Genomic DNA, 17,911 nt, shown 5'->3' on the forward strand with positions numbered 1-17,911 from the left:
ACATAGGGAAAAATTGAGTTCATATTTGTTTACGAAAAGACAACTCTAACCAGCTTTGTGAGGATTATAGCAAAGCTCTTTTTTGACCTAGTTTTTATTAAAAGCCTTGTGTTCTCAGACTTCCCTCTAACTCTCCCAGAACCTGACAGTTCTTCTATTGTTTGCCAGTAATCGATCATTGTCTATTTATTGTAAAATTTCAGAAATGATCAAGAGTTCCGTTAAATAATTTTTTTGCATGAGAAATGAAGAAATATGTGAACACATTATAGATACATGATTTTATTTCTTTGATAAAATGTTTGGAAGTTCCATTAGCTAACTTTGCCTCATATTTTTTCATCAACTCACTGGTTCTTCCAGAATTTTATGCATTTCAATGAAAGGAATGCAATATTGTTTGTGTGTGTTTATAATAACAACAGCAACAAAAAAAATAACCTAAAAGAACTGAAGGAATTAAAGCCTTTCTTCATTCATGATATTATTCTTAAAAACTCTTTGCTGGAGAGAAAAGATAAAGAAATGTATTTGATAATTATTTTTTTCAGTGTTTCAACATCTTTACAAGGTGATTGTACAATTGAAAAAAAATGGACTTTACAGACAAATCTTTGCTCTGCAATTTATTTATAAATTGTGGGATCTTAGTCAGCCTTCCTGAATGTTGGTTTGCTTTCAAGAGTTTGAAAAGGTGATAGTAATTTATAGTGTAGTAGTGTGTACCTGAAACCAAATTAGGTAATACAAAGTGCCTAATATTTAGTCAATGTTGAGTGTTTGTTATTACAAAAGCTAATTTTATAATGTAACTTTTATTTCCCTCATATTTTACCATTACCCTTTTTGCATGGTTTTCTTTATAGCTACCCTGTCACCCTGTCTCCACACTGCTTCTTGCCCATGCTAATAAACCATTGTGCCCAAAATGGCATCTAAAAATTTGCCAAAGCAGGAAACTGGAGTGTGCTTGAGAGTTGTGATAAAATGTGGAGACAGGAAGAAAAAAAATAAAATAATTGTTTTTGTTTTCCTATTTGCCTAATTAAGATTTCATTTTTAGTTTTTAGGTTTTTTTTTTTTTTTTTTCCTTACTTCAAGGCACCGAAGTTCCATTAGCTAACTTAGGACAACAACAAACCTCTCTCTTTATATTGCCATCCATTGTGTCATTGTAAGTGTATCTTAACAGAATCTATAATTGAAATAATTATAAAACTATTTAGTACCCTGTTTTGTAGATTTTATTTAGACCTGAGGCTGTTTTAAAAAATACAACATATCATTAAAATCGAACTAGGTTAACATAAGAAGTGGAAATATTTAGACCAGGCATAAATAAAATTCTGACAACCACATTAATATACAAGTTGTAGCCCCTTCTCTTCATATTTAGATGGAATAAAATTCAGTTGGATTTATTGTTTAAAGTATAACATTATATAAATGGGTAGAAATGAATTACCTAGTGTTTCACTGCACAGTAAGATTCAAGTTTAAGATTAATTTTTTTTAATATATTAAGAAGAAAATAACAGTAAATATATTTCCACGACAGAACATCTAATAATGTTACAAATCTCAAGTTAAAAATAATAGGGGGAAAAAAAAGCCCCAAAGGGCAAGGATTTCTAGTTTCACTTTGCTTTTATCCTTGTTTAATTTCAGAGCATGAAATTACTTCCTTGACATATATCAAATTCAATAAAAGCAATAAACTGAGGACCTTGATATCTTGTTAAAAGTAATAGAACCATGTCATACTAAAACCCGGGCAAACCACGTACTAAAAAAAAAAAAAGGCAGTTATTACTTCTTCCATAATAGTCATACTTTTTCATTGGCTAGAGTGCATCTGGAATAAGTGGCTAAAGTGACTACATCATTGCCAATTACACATCTTGGGAGCTTGTTGTGAGAGGGCCCGAGCTTCCAATGTGCTTCTGAAAAATTAATTATGTTACTTAAAAAATTGCTGAAACACTGTCATAAAATGAAGAAGTACATAAAACTATTTATGCAAAAAAAAAATAAAAGATTTTGCACAAAATCTGTATTTTTTCTCCCCCCCTTTTTTTTTGTAGTAGCAGTAACAAACTTAGACTTTATAAAGAAAGAGTTTATGAGAGAACGAAGTGATTGTCATATTCATAGTTAATGTATTTTGGAAGTCTAAATGTTCACAAATCTGATGCATCTTTATTAACCAGTGAATAAATAAAAATAAGCTGCAACTTAACTTAGAGAAAATGAGTAATGCTTTACAACCGCTATTTTAAACACTTACAAAATTGAAATTTTTCTCTTATAAGATTCATATCCAGTTGTTTGGTGATGGTCCTTCCCACAAGATTCACTCTAATGTTCATTTTACTATGATGGTACTTCTTGTCTTTCACATTTACTCTTGTTTCTCCAACACGCCACTCCCCAAACTATCCTTCTGAATAACACTTTATATATCTATCAGCAAGGAAAGAGCATTGGAATTACTCAATAACATCTGGCGAGTATAATTTGAAGGCTTAAAGATAAATAAAAGTCACACTTCGTTGAATGGACTAAATTCATTTTATGGATGTCTCAGTGAAAATTCCCAGGTACAACATTAAATCACCTATCTATGTTCTTGTAGAGCCTGTACTCTTTCCATTCCTTTTCTAATATTATGGAAATAAATGGTTAATAAGAAAGTGTAGCTGAGACATAGATATTCAATGAGTGTATACATAAAGAGAAGATTACAACTAATTTTTTAAATCTTTTTTTAATTGAAGATGGACAAAATGTCTTTATTTATTTATTTACTTTTTATGTGGTGCTGAGGTTCGAACCCAGTGCCTCAAACATGTGAGGCAAATGCTCAACCACTGAGCTGCAACACTAGCATTATTATTATTTTTTTTTGTCAGGGGAACTATTCTCCGATAATGGTATATAGTACATCAGTAAGAAATGCCACATCTCCTGGTTTGTGGTAGCATCTTATCAACTCCTTTAATTAGGATAACAAACTTTACCCACATTTCTTTGTTTTACTCTATACAATATATACGAAAGTAGATTTGAAGTTTATGGTTCTATTAAATAGTTCAATATTAACCTGTAATACATAATCCCTTCCTGGGGTGTAAATGAAAGAGGCAATTTTTCTTTGTTTCAGTTGCATTAAACTTTTGTTGGTGAACATACAGCTGTGATTTTTATGAGCTTTTTGGAGAATACGTATGATTATGTTATCAAAAAAATATTTGAGTTTCAGCTGGATTTTATCAACAAGAATATTTGTTAAATGGTACTAATAAATATTTATATTGAAGAGCTTTCAATGTATAATTGTAAAATTATGACTTGAATGAGAAAAAAATTAATTTCTCTCACCTAATGCTTAATTATTTTCAAAATGTTTTATGTAATTTTTCTACAGACTTTGATAACAAATGACTGCAAATATTTTACTTTTCCTTACTCAAATCCATTCACTAGAAGAAGCAGGAAGGATCTTATTTATAATTTGGGAAGCATTGTCAAGTCATTTTCAGTAGAATTTTCCCATAGAAGTAATGAGACATGAATGATATCAGTCATGTAGTGATTTTAGGAAAATTTCTATGTAAGTGCCAGGTAAATCATATTGACTAGATAATCAGAAAAATGACATTTATTTAAGTTGTTATCAAAGCTCTAAGATTATGTACTCAGGAAATAAATACTTGTCTGTGTCAATTGCCAAAATTAAGATTTTTGTATTGTAATTTTTCTTGAGTAAATCAAACTATCAACATATATATTGCCACTAGATGATGACATTCTCTTTTAGATGGTTTTATTTGACATGTGTTAACTGTAAATATTGATGGGATTCTGGGTGATATTTTTATATATGCATATATTGTGCATTGATTATGTCCAACAAACCTGGTTATATGACTCCCTTAAGCATGGTGAGGCTGATGTAGGGGTCATGTTAAAAAGTCTTTATTTCTTCTTTATTTCTGAGTAATAATCCTGTTGGGTACAGTAATCTTGAATGGCACTTTTTTCTTTTGAGATTTAGAATATGTCATTGTATTACTTCCTAGCCTTCAGAGTTTCCATTGAGAAATCTAGTTAGTCTAATAGGGTTATCATTAAATGTGACTTGGAACTTTTCTCTTGCAAATTTTAAAAATCCATTCTTTGTCCCATACTTTTGACAATTTGACTATAATAATAATGCTATAATGAAGATATTATTATATTTTCTGGCCATGTTTATTTGGAGTTCTACTAACTTCATGTATAAGGATGTCAATGTAGCTTTTAAGATTAGTAAAGTTTTCTGCTCTTATGTTTAAATAGGTTTTCTTTGTACTTTACCTTTATACCTTCACTTTTGGATATACCAGTAATGCAGATGTTTGATCATTTAATAGTTTTCTAAAGATCTTGTGTGAAGATTTCTTCACTCAGTTTTTATTTATTTATTTATTTATTTTGGTCTGAGTGTGATATTAGAAAGACCTGTCTTCAAGCTCTGATATTCTTTCTTCCACTTATTATAGTCTTTTGTTAAGAATTTCAAATAAATAATTTTATCTGAATTATTTAGCTCTTGATTTCTAACATTTCTCAGTCATTTGTTAAATTTTCTTTTTTCTGAATTTGTCATTCATATTCCTTATTGTCTTCTTAATTTAACTGTTTACATTTTCTTGTATCCTATTGGCCTTTTTAAAAAATCATTCTTTTATATTCTTTATCAGGTATTTCATCCATTTTGAATTCTTGGAATCTGAAGATTTTTCTACATTTGCACATCTAGTGAATTGAATATCTCCACCACTTTAGTGGCATAGTCTTCTTAGCAAGAGACATTTTTCTGAAGATGAGTATTAGATTAATAGTTTTTGTTTGTTTGTTTGTTTGTTGTTGTTTTGTGCAGTACTAGCTTTATTTCCAGCTAGGCACCATAATGTAGAACCTGAATATTGTTTGGCTTTAATTAGTGACTTTTGGCATAGTGCATACTATGACAAAGTTAGAAAAATCCAATGCCTCTGTGGGTCATGAAAAAAAAAATGGGAATACTCTAGCAGTTCAGGCAGGTATCCTATAGAAATCAGAGTGTGTGAAATGCATACTGTCTAGCTACTTCTACAATGGGAATGTCATCCCCTGTCAAGTGATGAGGATTTCCCCAAGCATTGGGGATTGAGGATTTCCTCTGCTACTTGGAAGGATCTCTGGAACTTGCTGTGCCAGGAGCGGTGAGAAACCTGAATCTAGTATCCTTTGACCAGATAGTGGTATAGACACAAGTGTTTCATGGAGTGAAAGGGGATTAAGGATCACAGTATCCTTCTATGACACTCATACCCAGTTCCATCAGCAGTGAGTGATCAGACACGTTGTAAGGTCAGCCCATGATAGAAATCACATAGATGTGCCTGGGTTTCTCTATCCATCCCTGAGTCAGGTGCTCCTGTGGAAGATGTCATGGCCACCTGCCACACCCCCCCCCCCACACACACACCTTAGCTGAACTGCCCTTCAGAGCAAGTGGGAATAAGCAAGAACAGAACATGGTTACTGTCCAGAAAATTCCTCTATGTACCATGGACAGGTGGTACAATAGACAGGAGCATGGCATTGAGCAAAGCCTCTACAGTATCTCCTGGGAGTGGGGAAGCAGATAATCCACAGGGTTTTTTCCTCTGCTCTGTCAGTGATAGGTACCTGAGCAAGGCACCAGGTAGAGGGGTGGTAGGGACCATTAGGTGACTGTCTTCAGTTCTGGCAATTGGCTACACTCCTGGGCTCAGAGAACAGGATCCCCCACCTCCCAGTTCATCAGTGGCACCCTCCATTATCCTCCATCTCAGAAAACCCATCCTCAACATCCTCTAACCTGCATTCAGCAGGTTAGAGTCAGAGTAATTCTACTGAGCCTTATTTATTTATTTATTTATTTATTTTGTGATCCAGAGTAGTGAAATGTCTATGGAGGTTCCAGAAATGGAAACATTCAAGGTTTCTGACCCCAGAATGGTTATAATTCAGACAGTAGGTTCGTTTTCAGGATGGGCGCTAACTACAGAACACTAAGGGGTTTTCTGGGAAGTGAGGTGAGAGGTCCTTTTCCAAAATAAGGCTACTGTGCAGATTGTAGGTTTCTTTTCTAATTAGGCTGCAAGCCTGTAAGGATTGTGAAATTCTTTAATAGCTAAAGTTACCAGCGTCCACACTGATAAAGTTTGCTGAAATTCTCTCTCACCTTTACTCTTGCAAAGAGGAGATTCTTTTTCCTCCAGCCTAAAACTGGAGCCAAAAATATTATGGTATTTCATTTCTCTTTCTATGCTCTATGCCAGGTCTCTGAATCTTAAAAGGTTTTTATCTTTCTCCTACTATTTTCCAGTGTTCTCTCATAATCATTCACCTCAAAATGAGCTATACACTGTTGCATTGGTTCATCTTTGTGGAGGAGTAGGTGAGTGGTGAGCACCTCTATTCAGTCATCTTGATCTTCCCCCACTGACCCCTTCATTAATACCAAAATCTACATTCAGAAATAGTACTAGAGGGCTGGGGTTGTGGCACAGTGGTAGAGCACTTGCTTAGCATGTGTGAGGCAGTGGGTTTGATTCTCAGCACCACATATAAATAAATGAATAAAGTAAAGGGTCCATCAACATCTAAAAAATATATTTTTTTTAAAAAAGAAAGAGTACTAGAGACACTTCATAGAGACAGTGCTGATGAGCCTCTGTAATAAAATTTAAATGTAAATAATTATTAAAAAATCTTTTAACCTTAATGCACATGCTTTGATCATTTTTTTAATCTACTTGGCTACTTGGTCATTGATATAACAAGGTCAGGAGCACAAATGATATTTTAGCAGATGCTAAAATCTAGTGTTGTATATTTAATAATTAGTTCCAGAAACAATTAGAAAGTGATATTGATACTGCAGGTTACAGGTGATAAGTTCTCCTTCTGCACATGTTGAAGTATAACATTAGAGAATAACACGGAGGCGAGCATAAAGCAGGGTTACTTTACAAAGGGGTAACATAGACTTCTCCTGGGAGGGAGAAGCAGGTAATAGCTGGTATTCTGGTATCCCAAGAAGTGAGGGCATTCTGCCTTTTTTATTTGTCCTAGGCTTCCTTTGTTCTTCTTTGTTCTTCTCTTAAAGGTAAGAAGCAGCTGGGCTGGAGGAGCTAAGCAGGAAAGGGGTGTAATTAGCAACTCCCTGCAGGGACAATCCCTGGGACAGTTTACCTTAGCAACTGGTTGGAGCATGGGCAGGTTATCCTGATAAGGATGGAGGAAGGACTCTGAAAGGCATTAGCATTTCAATCCCTCTCCAACTTCCTGAACTCACTCAAATTGTCCTCCTTGATTGACCAGACTTGATTTGTCTCTCTATACAGACTGCCTGTCTAATTCTGGCTTCATTATGATGACCAACACCATTGTATTTCATTAATTATAAAGAAAAGGGAAATGCCTTTAGGTAGTACGACTTGGTTTTCCTAAAATTCATATGTTTTCTGACAGTAATTATAGTACATTGGGAATGAGACATAAAGCAAGTCATTTTAGGTGACTTTACGTACTATGTTCATATAGAATAGTGCAACCAACAATTATTTAAATGTAAATAATTATTAAAAATAATTAAAAATATTAAAAAATAGAGAAACTTTCTGTTGATGTTTCATCCATTGTCATTGCTGTATGTGCACATTTTGTAAAGTGAGTTAGAATACATTTTGGTGATGTGTTTTTTTTGTTTTTTTTTTTAATGATAGCAATGCTTTTAATGTAAAAGGCAATCCCGTAGAAATCTGCAGAATGCAAAGAACCTGGATATTTTCAATGTAAAAATAATGATATGAAATTCCTTCGTTCCTTTTGAAATTTTAGAAAGTTTAACATTTATCACTAACAAAGTTAGAACAATTACTAAAACCTAATAACTTTTATCATAGGCTTTTTATGTAAAATAGATCATGATTATGTAAGATTGCTCAAATCTCTCCCTGGTTTGCCCTGTTCAATATCGCAAGTTGATCCCACCCTACTTCTAGACTGTTCCATCACCAAAAAGGAAAAAAAAAAAAGTTTTCTCCCTTAAAATGAATCATTTTTTAGCATTATACATAATTTACTTATTTTTAATTGATAAACAACCCCCCCCCCCCGGGGTACTGCTGCATTTTAAGTGACAGAGTGGAAGATTTTTGAGATATTCTTTACTGATATATTCCAAGTGGGATGAAAAATGCCAAGTATACCTGCTATATTGTGATTGATAAATATGTGTTAAATAACTATATCTAAAACAGTCAAATAATTAGCAAACTACAGCAAATCCTTTTGGGCATGTGTTTTAATTTTTTGTTTATGATACATTTTATATGTAGGTAAAAGTTAAGGAATACTAACTTAAAAATTGAGAAACAGTCATGGGAGGCTTTAATTAAATGCCTTTGTTTTATTAAAAAGAAAACTTTATTAAAGGATGAAGAGTAAATTTTAAGGAACTCTGAAATTTGTACATTTTTAAATGAAATATATATTTGGAAAATATTTCAATCCTTTGATGAAAAATTACAAAAGAAATACAAACATGGAGAATAAAGTTCAAAAAATTAAAAATGAAGTTGAATTCTTTTAAAGTGTCTTAAGAGCAAATAATTTAATCACAACATCTTGGCATCACCTTAATGTATTAGGATATGATTTAGATCCACTTTATATTCATCTCATTTTCACAAATAAATATTCTAAATCCAGCAAGTGAATTATTTACAGGAACTTCATAGAGCTGAATTTCTTTTCATGTAATAATAATTTTTTTTTGAAACACAGTAGTTCTTTTTATGATAGCTTATAATTCCAGTCCTGTTATAAATGTGCTGCATGAATTTAAATAAAACATTGTCTTTTGGGGAATATTTTCTAGTCTCCAAATATGGGGTTCAAACTCCATGATCACCAAGTTTCCTTCCACCTCTATGACTCTGTGACTGTGTCTCCTTCTTTCACCATATGTGATTTTGTTTTTGCTTTTATAGTCATGTTAACAAATACATCTGATCTACCCTTTTAATTTACCATTTTAATATTTTTTAAAGTGAACATGTTGTCCTGAAGCTATGGTTAGTTTCAGAATTAGAATGTCTTATAGTGTTTATTATTGATATTTTAAAGATAGGAGAGCATGATTTGCAAAGAAATCTGGCAAATATAAAGAAAACATAATGTTAATGTTTTTCCAAATAACAGTTTCATTATCTTCTTCCAAATATTAACTTAGATATCTCACCCTGAAGCCAACACAAGTTAGATTTTTAAGATGTGAAAAATAATCCTAAACAAATAATGACTGTATCAATTATTTTACTCAAACTTTATTTCAATTTTTGTGAAAAGATTGCAATGTGAAATATATTATTTTGCATGTCTGAATAAATGAACACACACACAAAGTATATGTATAAAAAGAAGGCTATTTTTCTGTAAATGATTTTATTACTCAAGCATAGATATCATATATATCCAAGTATATTTGTCAATCACTTTTAATTTAAAAATGTAGTTTATCAAATTTACTGACAATATGTCAGGGGTTTTAGCCCCCTTTTCCCTCCTGACCTGCGGGAGAGAGGGAGAGATTGGGGGAGCACGCCCTGACCAGGAGGAACCAAGAAAGGTAAAGGTCAACTGGCCACCCACACCCAGCCCTCCCTCCCTGGAGGACAATCAGATGCACCAGGGAGAACAGTCAAAGCAGGATCTCTTTTATTGAGAAAACACACACAGCCAATATAATGTACAGGAGCCAATCAGGGTAAAGGTTGGCAAGATGGGGAGAATTTATATTTACACCCATCCTATAGGCAGTAATGGGAAACACCAGCTGTCTCTGCCTAGAGGTGGTCCATCCTTCATCACAACCCATGGCAATGCCTTCTGGCTAATCACTAGGTGCTCTCTTAGCCTCATGTGGCCCCAGGACTGGGAAGCAGGTAGCAGCCAGCAAGCTAACTTTCCTCTTTTCTGATGCAACAGGCCTTAAAACAATATGCATATCTTCATACTTTGCCCATTATCTGCATACATTTTGTGAAATTGGAAGAATTTGCTTCTAAAATGATGTGATTTTTTAATGGTACCCACACACATATGTATTATATTTTTTTATATCTTAAGAAATCATGGGATAATTAATTCATATGTTAGTACCAGAAATTATGAAGAAATATAAGAGTGTGAGCAGTTTTTCTTAATTACATATTTATTGTTCCAGTTCAAATTTGAAAATGAATTTGACTTAATCAGTTCTTTGTATTTGCAGGAATTTGCGTGGTCATGTTTCTGAATAGTATGCCCAAGATCTACAAATAAGGTATAGTGTGTTTTATTTTACATTTAAGTAAATGTTTAAAACTTCATGTTAACATTTTAATAATCAAGAGCTAATGCTCATGAAGAAAATTATAAGTAGATTGTTGGTTTAGAGATCTAACTTACAACCATCATCTATATGTTGTCAATTATTCAGAATTATTCTCATGTCATTGAAATCCTGTTTACATAAAGATGTCTATTTACTGGTTTTCTCAAGTATCAGTTCTTTGCAGTAAAATGAAAGTATTTGCATCAGTTTCTTTGTTATCCAACAGAGATTTTTTTTTTCCAAAAGTCATATGGAAATGTAGACACAGCAATTGTTTCAACAAAAGGACCTTATATAGGAATATTTTTCCAAATCCTATTGCCATAGGTAATAGAAGACAGGAAAATATGAATTTATCAATTCTAAGAGAAACATAAAATCTAAAATCAAGGTATGCATAATATTAAAGTCTGAGAGAATGCTATTGCTTTAATTTTTCTGTTGGTTTACTGGAAAATGGATGGAAGTGGGGAACATAATGCAGAATGAAACTGTTAATTTTTCATGTATGTATAGCTCCTTCATTATTATATGTAATTGCTTATCTGAGTCATGAACTAGAGACTAATATTAAATTAAATTCAGTCATTCCCTGAGAATATAAATTGATAATAGAAATATTGTTTATTACTTTGAATATTCTGAGGGGAATGCTTTAAGAACAAAGCATATTGATATGCCAAACCACATATTTTGAGGGGCTTTTTCTTCTCTGAAGAGATTCCTATTGCTTATGTTCTTGTGCCAGAGTAGAGTTCTTGTTAAAGGGAGGAAAGAAGGGCAGAGGTGTTGAAATCTGAAAAGTAAATGCCAACCTTTAAGACCTGGCTTTTAGGAAAGAAGAGTGATAGGAAACATTTTTTTTTTAAAGGTCCTATTGGAGTGACCTGGGGTTTGAATTACAAATAAGAATCTAGTTTAAGGAGTTGAGCTTCTTTTTGCAAGAAAAGCTAGTAGTGTCTTAGTTTCAGAAATAAATTTAGGAACACGCATTGTAATTTATTATTTTAGTCATGTTTTTGTTCTTAAGTTCTCATCAGAATTTTCAAAAAAGTCAACAGCTGGGCAGAAGAATTTGGAATTCTTTCAATAACTGAATTTCTCAGCTGTTTCTCCTGTGGTTTTAGAAGGAGGCAAGATTAGATATGAATATCTTTTAATTTTACTTTTAAATGCAGAGTTCTAATTGAATATTGCAAAATAAACTTGAAGGTTAAATGAAACTAACTGATTTGCATTCATGTAAACTGTTATGTTTCCTTAAAAAATACTCTAAGATACCCTCTGTTATTTTCAGTTGATTTATCACTAACGGTTGTATAAATTTCAAGAGTACAGAGCAACATGTGTGATTTTTTAAAAAAAAAATCCCTTCATTGATTTAGCTTGTTTTTTTCACAGTGCTGTATACCTCAAAATAATAAGAACTAATCATTCCCTTTTGTTAATTGAAATAATTAATAGCAAAAATAGAAAAAATATCTTGCAATAAAAATACCAAATTAACCAATATAAAACTTTAGCAAAAATGTCTTGCTTACTTTAGGAATGTTACTAATTGGTATAATATAGGTAAATTGCCAAAAAAAAAAGGTTTATTAGTCCCTGACAAAATAAAGCAATGCAAAGTGGCATTCAGGAGGAAAATCAGAATTTTCAATTATTATTATATAGTCCTCCTTCATTCAGATGTCACTTTTATTTCATTACAGATCTTGGTTTCTTGTTGAGCATTGAATAGATAACGGGGCTTTTAACACAGAAATTAAAACCACTTTCAGTGTCCTGTTAGTTACAGGTTGCAATACAATCAAATGTAGGTTTTTGAACTGCCCATTGTTTTGAATTTCAAGTTAAACTTTCAGATCAATCTGGATTATCTCTTGATTCCAAATGTTATTCTTCTTGTGTTATGTCCTTCACTTTTAATTCTGCCTAGACTACATTGCCTTCACCTTTATAAAGTAACTTCTGGATTCTGCTCTGTCTACACTGATCATGACTTAAGGCTGAGATCAAGCCAGGTTCCTATAAATTCTTCTCTATACATTATAGCTTGCCAACCTTAATGTTTTGACCCCTATTACATATGCTGCATTAAGGACCACACATTATAAGCCTCTTTTCTTCTAATTGCATCAAACAATATATTACTTTATGAATGCCTTTGATTTTCCATTGACTTTGCATTGTATTAATATTACCTCTCCTGCTTGTTTCTGGTAAGAGGTGCCACATTTCTGAGAAGAAATGAAAAAAAAAAAAAAAGAGTCTGAATCCAAATAATCAAAATGACCAGGTCATTTTATATGCTTAGCCAAGAATAATGAGGAAGAAACAAATTGGTAATTTACTAAAACAAATGTTTTAATTTTGTTGTTATTATTATTATTTTATTTATTAATTTATTGGTTAGGTACTAGAGATTGAACTCAGGTGCAATAAACCATTGAGCCACATCCCTAACCCTTTTTCATATTTTATTTAGATACAAGGTTTTGCTGAATTGCTTAAGGCCTTGCAATACATGCTTTCTGATGAAAAGCAAACAACAGATTTGAGAATACTATAAAATTACTTTTCCAGAGATCAGATATTCAAGGCTAAAATGAGAGGATAAATGTTAATGTTTGTCATAGCAAAACAAAGTCACTCTTCTAGCATTTTGAACTGGTTTTCTTCTCCATGAAGTTCCATTCTAACTAGCCTTCAAGAATAAGCTTTGATATCACTATTTGTTTGGACCTGTATTCATATTTAGAAATTCCATAACATTTTACCTGTTCTAAATATAGATCGTTATGTTTTACATAATTGAATGAATTTTTATTCTTTGTAAAGTAAGACTACTAAAATAGGAATTATTGTATCGTTTCCCTTACACAAATTATTTATAGATTAAGTACCTTAATACAATTAAAAAACTTAGGATGATGCTTAATAAATACTAGATTTCATAAATAGTAATCACAGTGATATTAATTATCAAATTTCTCATTTTCAGTACATTATAACACATACCTTTCCTAACTTTATACAAAAGTCATCAGTATTGATTATCCTTTTTGAATTCCTGTGGATTATTTAGAAAAAATATTTGTTATTTTATTTTCTGAGTCCTTATATGTTTCAAAGTTTCTTTCTCATATGATTAAATTTAACATATTTTCTAGGATAGAATTTTGAAGCTGAAACTTTTTCCTCTTATGAACTCAGCAGATGGTTGTTTAATATATTCCAGAGTTTAATGATGTCGGCAGTTTAGAGGCCAATCTAATTCTTATATCTTTGGGTGATTTTCCCTTGTAAGCTCCTATATTTCTTGGTCATTAACATTTAAAAATTCCAGGAGGAGATGTCTTATATAGCATTTCTCATTAAGTTTGTCTGGAAATTTAATTTTTGAAATGTGATCTACTTTAAATGAGGAAAAATATATCTTTTAATTATTTGATTTTTCCATTCCCAGTCTTTTACCCTTTTCCTTTAATCTAATTCATAGATGGGCCATCCCAGATCAATGCTCCATGCATCTCAATGGTTTTCCTTTATGTATTCTCCACTCTTATCTTCAATAGTTTATTCTACTCTTTATATTTTGACTTCTGCAGATTCTGTGTGTTCTCTTCTACTTACTTGGCTATTGTATTCCTTCTTTGGACTTCTCTGTTTTTTCCCTTGACCATTAATTTCACAATTTTTCCCCCTTACTCACACTGTCCTTCAGGAGTTCACATTATTTGTATAGCTAGATCACAGTAGTTTACCGCTAAAATTAATCCTCAGATCTGCAGAGAATATGACATTTCTTCTATTTAGACAATAACAAATCCAACCTACATCCCAAGTCTCCATAATCTTGTTACCTAAAGAGGAGAAATAAGTGAATATATCATCAAATTATTCAATTAGCTCACCTGTTTATTATTCAGTCTCTCTTAGATAAAACATACTCAGTCGTTGAGTGATGCCAATCCTTCCTTCCACTTTTCTCCCTAAAGTGATATCTGGGTGTGTAAGTGTGTGGCCTGTGGGTGGGGAGACAAGAAAGTTTGCATAAAGAGTCAGATATAGTGTAACTGAGAAGATCTCAGGAAAAAAAAAAATATATATATATATATATATATTTAAAATGTGACTTTAAGCATTATGCCCTCTGTCTCCTGTATTGTTTGACAGGACATTCCCTGTCCTTGCAGGACATTTCATTTGAAGTCAAAGTCTCTATGTGATTGGTGATGTGGTAAGGACACAGTAATGACCTTCACCTTATTCTTTAATAAAATCTGACTCAGCCCTCATGACTGTAGTCAGTGAAGTGTGAATGTAGCACACTTCATAGCCTTCTTCAAGGCTTCTGCCTGTTCCTGTTAAAGATAACTGTCCTGGTGCACTCATCAGGTAGATTCTAAACTAAGATGATGTGTATGAAAGGCCAGAATCAGTGACTTCTATGAGAAACTAAAATTTGGTGTCCCTCTCCCTGAGAGTACGAAACTACCAAGTTTACTCTGCAGAGGCTTCCAAAGTTCTTAGAGGTGTATGAGAACCATGCTCTGCCTTTGGTATAACACTCTTTTATGGAACAAATCCCCTTTCCCCAAGTATGTTTGAGTCACTATTCTGTCTTCTGGGTTTTTCTTCTTGTGAATATTGTGTGCTGTATGTATGGAGAGTGGTGAAAGTTTTATTCCCATCCCCAATCTGTTAAACATAGGAGATGTCCTAATCTGAAAGGAGATTGCTATATCTGAATGTTACAGGCTCTGCTGCTTTTACCCAAATCAGGTGTGAAGACCAGAAAGTTCTGTCCCGATGAAATAAATGACTCAGAGACTACTAGCTCATGCATTAAATTGTTTTGTATGAAAGAAACTAAGTTTGCTTCAGATAACATTCCCCCCAAATATACATAATGTTCTCTAGTTAAACTAGTGTTTGGGGTTGACCAAAAATAGTGAACTAGTACTCCTTTTCAATGGATTTTTGAGTATGGTTCATAATGTACTTTTAAATCAGCTCCTCTATTTCTGTGTCGAAAGGACTATCCAGGACTGGGGCTGGGGCTCAGTGGTAGAGTGCTTGCCTACAATGTGTGAGGAACTGGGTTTGATCCTCAGCACCACATATAAATAAATAAATAAATAAATATATATATATATATATTTTTTTTTTTAAAGAAAGGACTACCCATTTCTGATATAGGATGAAGTTCCCTTTTTCTGACATCATTTTTTACTAAGATGCTGTCTTTCTTTTGTTGTCTTGCTCATCATTTTGAGTTTGAGGCAAATTCATATTATTTGTATATAATTAAGCAGTTGGTAAGTTATGTTTTATCTAAGATTGTATTTTTGTAGTGGTAATTTTTCAGAGACAGAACATTTTAGGTCTAGACAAGTTGCAACATATCTTACTTGGATGGTTACAAGCTCCAAAGCTAAAACAAACAAAAATAAAACTAAATATAAACATGCAATCAGTTTGGATAATCACATATGCTAGGACAATTACTGTATACTCCATACAATATTAGGAGATTATTAATATTTTTGATAAAGACAAATAGCATCTCAGGTGGTTTACTATCCCATCCATCTCATGGTCTCTTGAGGTGTTTGATCCTTTTGTCCTTAAATTCATAAGCATCTGTAAAGATCAGCCCTGAAGCCTAAGAACAATGTTTTCTTAATAAGCTTATAACACTCAGGGCCCTGAAATATTCCTCTAATGTTTTTCTCATTCTTATAACATTTAATTCAGCAAAATTTTCATAGATTTCCTAAGTGGATAATTCCATTCATATGTTTAAGCATGATTGTAGTTTTATTCTTTATTGAATATACATATGTGTTTCTTCCAGTTTTGTTTTGTTTTAAGTCTAGTTTCCAAACTAGACTTAAGCTCAATAATATATCTCAAAGTTCTTGGATATTTTTCTATTGCTACAGGCTGAATCAGGTTATTTATGCAAATATGTTTATAATATATAAATTAGCTTTCCTTTTTTGAGCTATATTTACGTAAAGTCATATCTGATTCCAAATAAGTTCACAATGAATAGTATTATCTATATTTTAAAATTTTTAAAGAAGGATTTATAATCACATTAAATTTAAATCCTCTAAATTCGTTTTAGTGATCTTTCCATTGCAGGGAACATAAACTATGTTGAGCTATTGTTAGTGCAATGTCTGAATATGGCCCCTTACTCTGAGTATGTGTATTCACTCTAAACTGTATTGCAAAGGGGAAAATGTTTATAACAAGCTTTTATCACTTCAATCATTCAGTAAACTAAGGAGTGAATGTTATATGGCTTTTGCTGAATGTTAATCTTTCATTTTATTTCAAGATGCTATGGGTGCTGTGAAGTTGAGCTAAGAAGTGCTTTGCCCTCCCATGTGTAAATGGTGCTTTGAATGTTAGACTTTTTCTCCTCCCAGGAAATGAAACTGATCATTCATACGTAGTCTCTTTAAAAAATAGTAAGAACTAGTGATTGGAAATATTTAATATGTTCAAATCTTACCTAATGGTCTATCCTGTCACTCTCTCAAAATTATCAAGGTCATTTTATCTTATTCTACATTATGACATATGATATACCATTTCAAAATGTTTAGAGTCCTTGAGAGTTTCTAAGCAATCACATTTTATGTCAGGGCGACTTTTCTGTATATTGATCTATCATGGGACTGTGTTAGACATAGGAAAAGAGAGTTAGACATATCTTTGCTAACCTGATTCATTATATCTAGGTCATGACTGATTGCTACAATTAACTATTCAAAATATTTAATGGGCTGGGGATGTGGCTCAAGTGATAGCGCTCGCCTGGCATGCATGTGGCCCAGGTTCGATCCTCAGCACCACCTACAAACCAAGATGTTGTGTCTGCCGAAAACTGAAAAATAAATATTAAAAAAAAATTCTCTCTCTCTCTCTCTCTGTTAAAAAAATATTTAATAATTCACATTTGTGTGACTTTAATTTCTGATGTAAATTTTTTATTTATATTATTAGTTGTTCAAAACATTACAAAGCTCTTGACATATCATATTTCATACATTTGATTCAAATTATTTTTTTCAGTGTGCATATTTGAAAAAAGATTGAATTGTCTATTTCATCATCATTATGTTATTGATTATAAGAAAGAACCAGGCACATGATGAGTACTTATTCATAGATTACAATATCCAATCATCTTAACAATCCATGTGAGGAAAATACACAGTGTTATTAGAAAAACTGATATTGCACAAATATCTGCCTTACAACAAGAATTATTACTCCTCAATTTTACGTTGCTGTCAATGAGCTGTGCTAGTAGTAAAAATATGGGAGTTCTTAAATTTTGAGAGTCATCAATTTTTCAATGAGCCAGGTCACTGATATACATGGCACATAATAGATTTTTTCTATAATATCATTATGTTAATATACATGGCT

The 17,911-nt window shown here is 32.4% G+C and overlaps 1 protein-coding gene across 2 annotated transcripts in view; it reads left to right on the forward strand.

Annotated features, from left to right (window-relative positions):
* Pcdh15 (protocadherin related 15) overlaps window positions 1–17,911 on the forward strand; it is a 1,597,439-nt gene that overhangs the window by 643,029 nt on the left and 936,499 nt on the right. For both annotated transcript variants that reach the window (XM_078041965.1, XM_078041960.1), the window contains exon 3: window positions 10,355–10,405. The gene's annotated coding sequence lies outside the window, so the exon portion shown is untranslated. The remainder of the gene's footprint in view (window positions 1–10,354; window positions 10,406–17,911) is intronic.

Source organism: Ictidomys tridecemlineatus, chromosome 1 (assembly GCF_052094955.1).
Source record: "Ictidomys tridecemlineatus isolate mIctTri1 chromosome 1, mIctTri1.hap1, whole genome shotgun sequence".
Lineage (NCBI taxonomy): Eukaryota > Metazoa > Chordata > Mammalia > Rodentia > Sciuridae > Ictidomys > Ictidomys tridecemlineatus.